Below are 9702 nucleotides of genomic sequence, written 5' to 3' on the forward strand. Positions count from 1 at the left end.
GGAAACTCTTTTCTTTGTTTCAACTTGGTATGCTTGAGTCACCACTGAGCTATCACCCAACAAAGAAAAAAAAAAAGAAAAAAAGAAAAAAAATAAACTTTTAACTCTCAGGGTAATAATTTTAAATTACTAGTGGATTTGTGCCCAGCTAGTATGTTGGGTGGCCATCTGTTGCGGGAATATTTTAAAAATGAATCCACCCTGCAAACTTTCCTACAGGCCACATTTGATCTGGTATTGACTGGCATCCCCACATCCCAGTGGGCTCTTATTATTCTCTCTCAGCTATTAAAAACATCTCACTCACATGCAACTCTTTACACATTCCCACAATCATTCATCTAAATGGCGCCTAAGACCGGTAAGTAAAGCATGACTCTTAAGGTCTTAGTATCCAATCAGATTTATATAATAGTAAAATCACTATTTACAAGATGTCAATACAATAATTTCAGAACCAAATAATAAAGACAATATTCTAGCCCAATTAATCTATTTTGTAAAAACTTTTTTTAAAACATTTTTTGACTGATATATCTGTCTTTTCAACTGTATCTTCTATGCCTGAAACTCTGTTTCATCTCTTGTATTACGTTGTTGATGCTTGCATCTGTTGTTCCCATTCTCTTTCCTAGGTTTTCTGTCTCACTTCATGATTTCTTTATTGCATCTATTTCAATGTTCAGGTCTTAAACTGTTTTGTTAATTTCCTTTACCTGTTTGATTGTATTTTTTCTGTATTTCTTTAAGATATTTATTTATTTCCTTTTTGAAGTCCTCTATTATCTTTATAAGATTTGATTTAAGGTCACGTGCTCATGCTTCAGCTGTGTTAGGATGCTCAGGGCTTTCTATAGTAAAATAGCTGGGCTCTGATGTCATTTTACCCTGGCTCTTGTTGATTGTGTTCTCATGCTGTCCTTTAACTATGTGGTTGACCCTGGTATTGACTGAATGTTCCTGATCCTTTCAGGACTCCTTGTGGAAGCAGGTAGAGTCAAGGGCCTGACTGTGGAGTTCAGGGAACAACATACAACTCATCTCTGTGGGCTGTGCCTTAGGTGGACCTGAGGTTCCTGAGGTTCCTGAAGGCCTTCTTAGGAATAGAGGCAGAGCTGTGGGTCTGATGATGGGGCTTAGGGGATTGAGTTCAACTCGCTTTTGCTAGCTGTGCCCCAGGTAGACCTGGAAAGGTGGGGTGGGGTTTAACCTATGCTTTCCTGGGGCCCAGGTCTTCTCAGGAGAGAAGACATTGGAGCTTGGGGCTGTAGCATGCGACTCACATCTGCTGGTTCTGTCCCCTACAATGATAATTTAAATTACTTTAATATTACACTTCTAAATATAAATCTCAGTGCAGATCTGAGGGTAGATACCACCTACCTCTTCACATGACTATAATACCATCCAGGGCTAGCAGAGGTTGGTTTAGAATGATTTAAAAATAAATGTAAGAGTGTACCCAATGGAACTTTTGTCTGAATAGTCTAATCTTACAGTGGCTGTGAGATTAAAGTGTTTCTATGTACCTATCCACATACATAGCTATTAATTTTTTCAACAAATATTTCTATCAAATAAAAAGACAGAAATTAGAGTCAGGCCCAAATGATAAACGAATCAAGTAAATATCTTACCAGAGAAGGAATGAATGTAGAAATACCAGATGTAGGAATATAGGATAAATAGAATATTTAGAGCAACGCTTTATTTTCCCACATCCAAGAGTAAGGCTGGAATAATAGACTCTCTTTTCAAAGCAACCCAGTCAGCTGTGCAGCAATCCAGATATGAGAACTGGAAGGATCCACTCAGGGAGGAGCATATACTGAGTTCACTGCTTACCTGACCAGCAGGGTGTTGTGGAGTGGGGTACAGGGAGTAGGAGTAGACTGTAAGGATTGTGCAGTGGGGCACAAAGCTGGACTACAGAATGAGACAGTGTTTCCAAAAGCATGTGGTGGATTACACTTGTAATCCACCTTTGGAGATAGAGGAGGAAATATCAGGAGTTCAGAATTATTCTTAGCTGTATAGTAAGTTTGAGATCTTGTCTCAACAACAACTAAACTAAACTAAAAACAGAAAAAAAATAAAGATGTTTCCAAACTCTGAAACAGAAAGAAATATCAGTAACTGTCAGCAATGATTGCCTATGTCCCCTCCCTGCAATGAGTTGTGTCCAGAACTCTGCCCTTCTAAAGTAAGGGGACCCATTCTTTTTCATAACGTCTTGATGAGGCTGCACACCTATGGCTCTGGATCCCATTTTTTGCCTGCAAGGCATCTCCACTTCTAAAGGTGCAGAGGTCAGTAGAAAATGTGTTTACCCTTTGCACTGCTAACGCATGTAGGGAAGGTAAGCTCTTACTTTCTACTGAACTCTACTAATAAATAACATGTCCTATGCACATATGCAACACTGACCACCTTTGTTTTGCAGCCAAATAGAATCCCAGGCTGTTACTTAATGATCAGTTAATCTGTCCCACTGAGAGTCGCTGTCCTTGTCATCTATCCCACAATGACTTGGTAAACTCAAATATGCAGGTGTGTAAGTGCAGTCTGTGTGATGCTAAGGAACCTTTCGAATGGCTCTTAGTAAGTTAAGTAATTGTTGACAACACTCGGTAACAAAAATAACATCACTTCAGTCATGCTAAAATTTTTATGATACTTTTTTCTTTTTCCTGTTTTATATGAATATCTCTACTATGTAAAATGAGTGGACCAACAGTCAAATGTTTCTTAAATTTTCTTACAAAATATAATCAAGTCTTATGGATTTAAAAGTGTTTGCCTCACTTTACTTTTGTCCTTAAAGATATTCTCCATTTCTACCTACCTTGCTACAATAAGAAGTCTTTACAGTTATAAAAATAGAAATGGAAAGAAAAGGTGAGTCCCAGAGAGTCTTGTGTCAGGGACACCCTCGTACCTTCTTTCCAGTGCCAACCATGAGTCTGCATCTAGCTTCTACCCACTCGCTGCCTGTGTGGTACTCACTTTTAGTCTTCCTCAGTATCTCTTATACCTTGGTCATCCTCGTCCAAGCTCTGCAAGGGCAGATAAGGTCTCAAAGTGTGCTTCTAGAGTTCACCTCCTCAAGACATGTCGCACAATAGGAGTGAAAAGATACTCCAGTGTGGCAGTATTCTGTTTTTCCTCAACAGATTCTTAATTTTTAAAATATTCATTTTATTTTTTATTTTTATTTTTATTTTTGTGTGTGTGTGTGCCACAATGCATATGTGGAGGTTAGAGGACAACTAGTTGAAGCCAGTTCTGCGTACTGGAGATTGACCTCAGGTTGTCAGGCTTGATGGCAAGTACCTTTACCCATTGAGGTAACTCTTTGACTCACTAAATATAGTTATACAGATATTTTTAAGAAATATGATTTTCCCTTTGGCCCTGTGAAGGTTCTATGCCCCAGTGTAGGGGAACGCCAGGGTCAGTTAAGCAGGAGAGGGTGGGGTTGCAATCACCGGGAGGGGGGAGGAGGGAGGGAACAGGGGTTTTTTCTTTTTTTTTTTTTTGTTTGCTTGTTTTTTTGTTTTTTGTTTTGTTTTTTGTTTTTTTGGAGGGGAAACTGGGGAAGGAGATGTATGACATGTAAATAAAGAAAATATCTAATAAAAGAAAAAGTAAAAAAAAAGAAATGATTTTCAAGCAGGGTTTTTAAGAACTGACTTAAAATAGAGATTTAAATTGCTATTTGGTTGTAATTTTTCATTTAGAGCTCAGCACAAACATTCTCATATTTGAGGAAAGGAGAGAGGGAGGGAAGGAAGGGGCAAAAGAAAAATAGGTAAGAAGGAGGAAAGAAAAAAGGGAGGAAGGAAGGGAAGAGGGAGGGAGGGATGGGTCAACAGGAGGTGGAAAAGGAAGGGAAGAAAATGGAGGAAAAAGGCAAGCAAGAAAGGGAAAAGTAAGGAAAAGAGAAGGAGGGAGCCTATGGGAAGGAAAGAGGGGAAAGAAAAAATAGAAAAGGGCACACTGAAGTCTCTTCATTCTCAAAGATTAAGTGTAGTGAATAAACAAATGAAGATCAAGATATTACAGACATTTCTTACCACCTCTGAATGCAAGTTTCATTCTATATCATAGACAGATGGCATGTTATCAGGAGACTTGCTATCTGTTTTGCAGATGTGCATCGCATCCACTCATTGCTGTGGCTTCCCCAGTTGTCCCTACCTTCTCTTAACTCATATCTTCAGTGTTGAATTCCCAAAACCACTTGCTTCCAACTCTAGGCTGTCTGTGTAGTGGGTCTATTCTCTTTAATTCCACATGGTGTCACTCTGTCTCTGCTAAGGGCACAATCATCCACAGCTTAGTTTCTATAATTACATTCTGGCCAGGAAGCAGATTTATCTTAAATCACAAAGAGGGAGTCATCCTAGCCTAAGGTTGTATACCCACTGGTGATCCCACCAAGCTACAATGGAGAATCCCAACCCAGTGCTCACACAAATGGCCTTGGCTAAACTAAATAGATCACAGAACACAAACAAAGGTCAGGAATCAGGGGCAGAGTCATAGAAAGGAGAAGTAGGGGTTGATGATGATGAGTAAGGAAAAAAAAGAGGATGAGAAAGAGGATAATCAGAATGTATCATGTGTAGGGTAGAAACGTGTTAAAGAACTTACTTGATTAAACAAGTATGTTTCACTGTCATTATGCTTCTCATTTCTTTTCAGACTTAGAACAAACAGGACAAAACAAAACAAAAAAACACTAGCATACTAAGAGAAGTGCCAGTCCTTATTTTGACACCAAACTGACACAGAAAAAAATAAGACTTTAGCAACGGGTCTGCCATTACAAATCATCATTTATATTATTGTTGTATCATATAATAGGAACTCAGTAAACTGAATGTGATTAGAGAAAACAGATAAAAGTTTTTAAAGACATGTTGTATTGTGGAAATGAGTACATTTATGTATGGTTCCAAAAACAAATAAACTCTCTCTTTGTCCAAACTTATCTAGATTTAGGATTTTTTAATAGCAGCAAAGTAAGAAGATTTTGAGGTAACACAGATTACTGATTTTCAGGCATTCATTAACTTTTAGGGAGAAGGCGTAGACTTGCTGTCAATGCTGTCATGGGAACTAGAAGAGGGAATCTTAAGAAATTCTGAAGCGTCATGACTGAAGGTGTCACATTGGAAAAATAGGGGTCATCTGGTAATGAAGTTGAAGGAGATGTCCACGCGAAGTACCCAAGTACCCTTTACATTTTTTTCAGCCTTCATATGTGGAATCCTGTGCTTCAAAATAGAAACCCCATATTGACAATTCTGTAGCAGGAGGATTGCAAGTTCAAGAACAGCATAGTAATACCTTGTCCCCCAAACAAAAGCAATACATAAGCAGACCAACAAACTAAAAGACAAACAGGTAGAAGGATAGTAGATACAGAGACAGTTAAATAGTAGGCAGACAGACAGAGAGGCAGACAAGCAGGCAGGCAGGCAGGCAGACAGACAGGTGGATAGGAAAGTGGAATTAAAATACACATAGTCTAATTTCTGAATATTTTATGTAGTTCTTAATTATCTGGTGGGAAAAACTTAAATATTGGGGCTGGTGAGATGGCTCAGCGGGTAAGAGCACCGACTGCTCTTCCGAAGGTCCAGAGTTCAAATCCCAGCAACCACATGGTGGCTCACAACCATCTGTAATGAGATCTGATGCCTTCTTCTGGTGTGTCTGAAGACAGCTACAGTGTACTTATTCAAAATAATGAATAAATCTTTAAAAAAAAACTTAAATATTATCTATATGTTACCATTTATATCTCTGAAAGTTTGCAATCAATTATAACATAACTGTAGAAGTTTCTCTTTCTAGCTCTGCATTTCACCACATGCTAAGAGCATGCCACTTATGAAATCAAACAAGTTTACACTGAGGCACACAATACCCCTCCAGGATGTCACCTGCAAGAACATCTGAAACTCCAAGGCCACATTATAGGTATCTTTATAGGCATTTTTGCTGCCAATTTCTTCTTACTATTTGTTTATTTAGGTATTTTTGGAATACATATTGCATGAGATTCCTTTTATAATTATGGGGTACATAATTATGGCAGTAGAGTGGACAGGGATAGTGGGAGAACCTGCTACTGAACAAATGACAAGGTCTGTGGATTTGTAGGCAGCATGCAGACGGGTCAATAAATCCTGACTTTTCCTTTTGAGCAGAGGTTATTATGAATTTGGTATTTAAAATGAACAGAATTACTCAAGATAAGCCAGGAGTAGATAAAAACATGCCAGATCATATAAGAGGGGACACAGTATGTGAAAGTTAACAATAGCATTGAATGAAGATATGTGTTTAATATGTGCTGAAAACAGAGAGGTTCACAGGAAAGAACTACCCTGAGATGCTTTCAGGCCTTAAGGAAGACCTACTTGTGGGATATCCTGACTTCTGAAGGCTTTGAACAGGTATGCAGACGCAGGCCTTAGAGTCTACCTTATAACAAATAAGTAAGCTGCAGCTTAGAGAATGGATGCCAAAGCTCGAACTGAGACACATGTAGAAAGCTGATGCATTTCATTGTGAGAAATAATGGTACCCAATCCAGGGAAGGTGGGATGGAAGTGGATGTACTTGCAGCAGAATGGGAGAAATAGGAAGAGGGGAAGAGTCACTCATCATTCTGTTGGGGAGCTAAAGCAATGTTGCTATAGCCATTAGATTACAAACAATTTGTAATAGTTCCAGATTTCAACAATATTTAATAGTACATAACTGTAAGAGGCTAATATTTAAAACCAGTCTTAGAAACTATACTATTACATACATTTTCTAGGTTAATTTACCAAATTTCTCAACTAAATTCTCTAAAAGCAACATTCCTATTGGGGGCAAATTTAAAGAAAGCATTTATTAAATATTATGTACTGATGAAGAGATGGGCCTTGGTCAGGATCATTCTCCCAGAATTTTCCATCTGGGAATACATTTCTAATAATAACTAATGATCAAACTTTTTTTCTGGGTATTTATCTCACGCTTTTCTCAAAATTAGTTAAGTAACACAGTCACTTCTGTGATGACAATTCTGTTTCTGTTGCAGGATCTTTTTGAGTTGGTTGTCTCTTGCCTTTTATTTATGTTATAAAACAGTTTGTCTCTTCAAGACTTTTTTGTACCCAATTCTAGTTGTTACCCTTCCTCACAGAAACATATGCTAAGTATTTCCACCTTGTCTTACCTCTCTCTCCAAATGTTTCTACCCTTTTAACTTTCTAAAACTTGCCTGGATATTTTTCTGATCTGTCTTTCTGTCTCCTATTCTCTTTAGTTGTGTATAGTTACATATTACATCTACTGAGCACTTAGATCCAATTGCTGCATGTTTGTTCTGAACAACCAAAAGAACTTATTCTGAGTCCTACCATTTCATTTTCAGACTCCACTTAATCACAGAGAAAAACTAAACTCAAGGTCCCAGACCCTAGGGGAGCTGGGAATTTCCCAATAGCTGAACAATTATCTTGCTGGCAGGGTCACACAAGTTCATGTTCACAGGCCAAAGAAGGAACACCTATCTCATTTCTCCAAATGTTTTCTTAATTGTCTGTTAACTGGTAGAGAATATAAATTGCTGTGATATAACTAAAGCACATAAATTATATAAATATATATGCAGGTGACCTGCTCCTTTGTCTTGTTATCAGTCTGACGTCTAGACATGTCGCCGCCTCACCGACCAGTGGAAATAAGGAGGCAACCACGAACTCTTCTCCAAGCAGTTTATTCAGGAACCTTGTACTTTTATTTTCCTTTCCTTCTCTTTCTTTCTTCTCCCCCAGCCCCCAGCACTCGCGGGTTAAATACTTTCCCTAGTCCCAATCAGCATAGGCTAACAAGGCAAATCATAATAGGCTGCAGGAAGTCATGCCAGCTTGCATCACAAACTGGAGGCACTCAGCTTTTCCAAATAAGGGCTTGTTTATCACAATGCTTATTTAGGGTAGCAGCTGCGGCTCTCCACATACACCTAATGTTTAGGGGAATGAGCTAAGGGCTTTGAAACCAGGTGTCACAGAAGAGGCCCAGCTTTCACGGATATTCCCTTGCTTAACCCTCGGTGTCAAAATATGATTGGATGACACTGCAGCTCACCCATCCCCCACGCCTATTTTGCAGTTTCACCCTTTAAAATTGCAATAGGTTTTCAGTTCAGATCCCAGATGGGCTGTCTCCCTGGCTTCCAGGCTGCACCCAACCTGTTAAAGTTTTGAATACCTGACTCTTCTACTTTGTAGCAGTCTTTCACACATTTGACATCCTTGCATTTAATTTTGTCCATATATTAATTATAACTATCCCAAAGTCTAATCTAACTAATTAAATCCCAAATTAATTCTAATCTGGATTTCCTGCGGGTCTATTTTACATTTGTTTTATTATCTATTTTTTCTCTCATCTATTTCTTCTTCTGGTTCTGAGTTGTGTCAAATTGTATCCTGGTACATTAGAGGTGTCCCTGAAGCCAGCTCTGGAGGCAGAGGCATGTATATCTCTAAATTCAAGATTAGCCTAATCTATGGAGGGAATTCCGGGACAGCCAGGGTTATACAGAAAAACCTTCTCTCAAAAAAAAAAAAAAAAAAAAGAAAGAAAGGAAGAAACAGAGAAAGAAAGAAAGAAAAAATGAGAGGGAGGGAGGGAGGAAGAGGAGGAAAAGGAGAGTGAGGGGAATGAAGGGAGGGGAAGGGAGAGGAGGGGAGGGAAAGTAGTGTATTGAGCTTTGGACACTGTGTGTAAGGAAACTACAATGTATAAATCTCAGTATCCCAGTATTCCTTAGAGAGTTTACTGTGGTGTCTGCTCAGCAGCTAAGGCAAGGCTGGACAGTATGATTCTCATCAGGACTGCCCTGCTCCTACTCTGTTTCAAACTCATTTCAATCATTTGCAGAGGGTCCTTTGAAAGGCCCCAGATGAAATTCTGGAGGCCTTTACCGTTCCTTCTCCATTAACATTGAACTCAAAATGTTTTCATAGCTGTATTAAGGATATAGTAATATGTGGTGTATATATTTTTAACATTCTTTAAAATACATTGTTTATATAAGATTATTATAAGTAGAAAAAATTATTATTTTTGAATGTAGAGTCTGTTTTATTTATTTTTTAAGATTTTTTTTAACATTTAAAAAGATATTTTAATTAAATAGAATTGAATCAGATTCTTGTACCACCACTCTTTCCATAGACCCCCCCTTCAATACCTACAATATCTTTTTTTGTCATATTCCTTAAAATTTATAAAATATTATAACAATAAAAATAAGTATTATAAAAGTTGTTTGATATAAAACAACAATCAATTTAACAGTCTTATGTAGGTGCTCATCTACAGCAATAGTGAAAATACATTTTTCTCAATATAAATTTTAAATATAACCAAACATATTAACTGTATACTTAAAAATAATACATCACTACTAGTATTTTCTTCAATGAACATGAATATATAAAGTCTTTTTGTTTGTTTTGTATTTAGTAGAGTTTAAAATCTTGGCTCTTACTGTGATACAAGCCCAAAATAAAAACAATTTTTAGACATTGGGTTTCATTGTAATAAGGCTATAATACAATGACTCTCACATCACCAAAGGATTTTACCTCCATCATAGCTAAGCTGAGAGTTGATAGTTCTGCT

The sequence above is a fragment of the Mastomys coucha genome, unplaced genomic scaffold, assembly GCF_008632895.1.
Source record: "Mastomys coucha isolate ucsf_1 unplaced genomic scaffold, UCSF_Mcou_1 pScaffold13, whole genome shotgun sequence".
Taxonomy (NCBI): domain Eukaryota; kingdom Metazoa; phylum Chordata; class Mammalia; order Rodentia; family Muridae; genus Mastomys; species Mastomys coucha.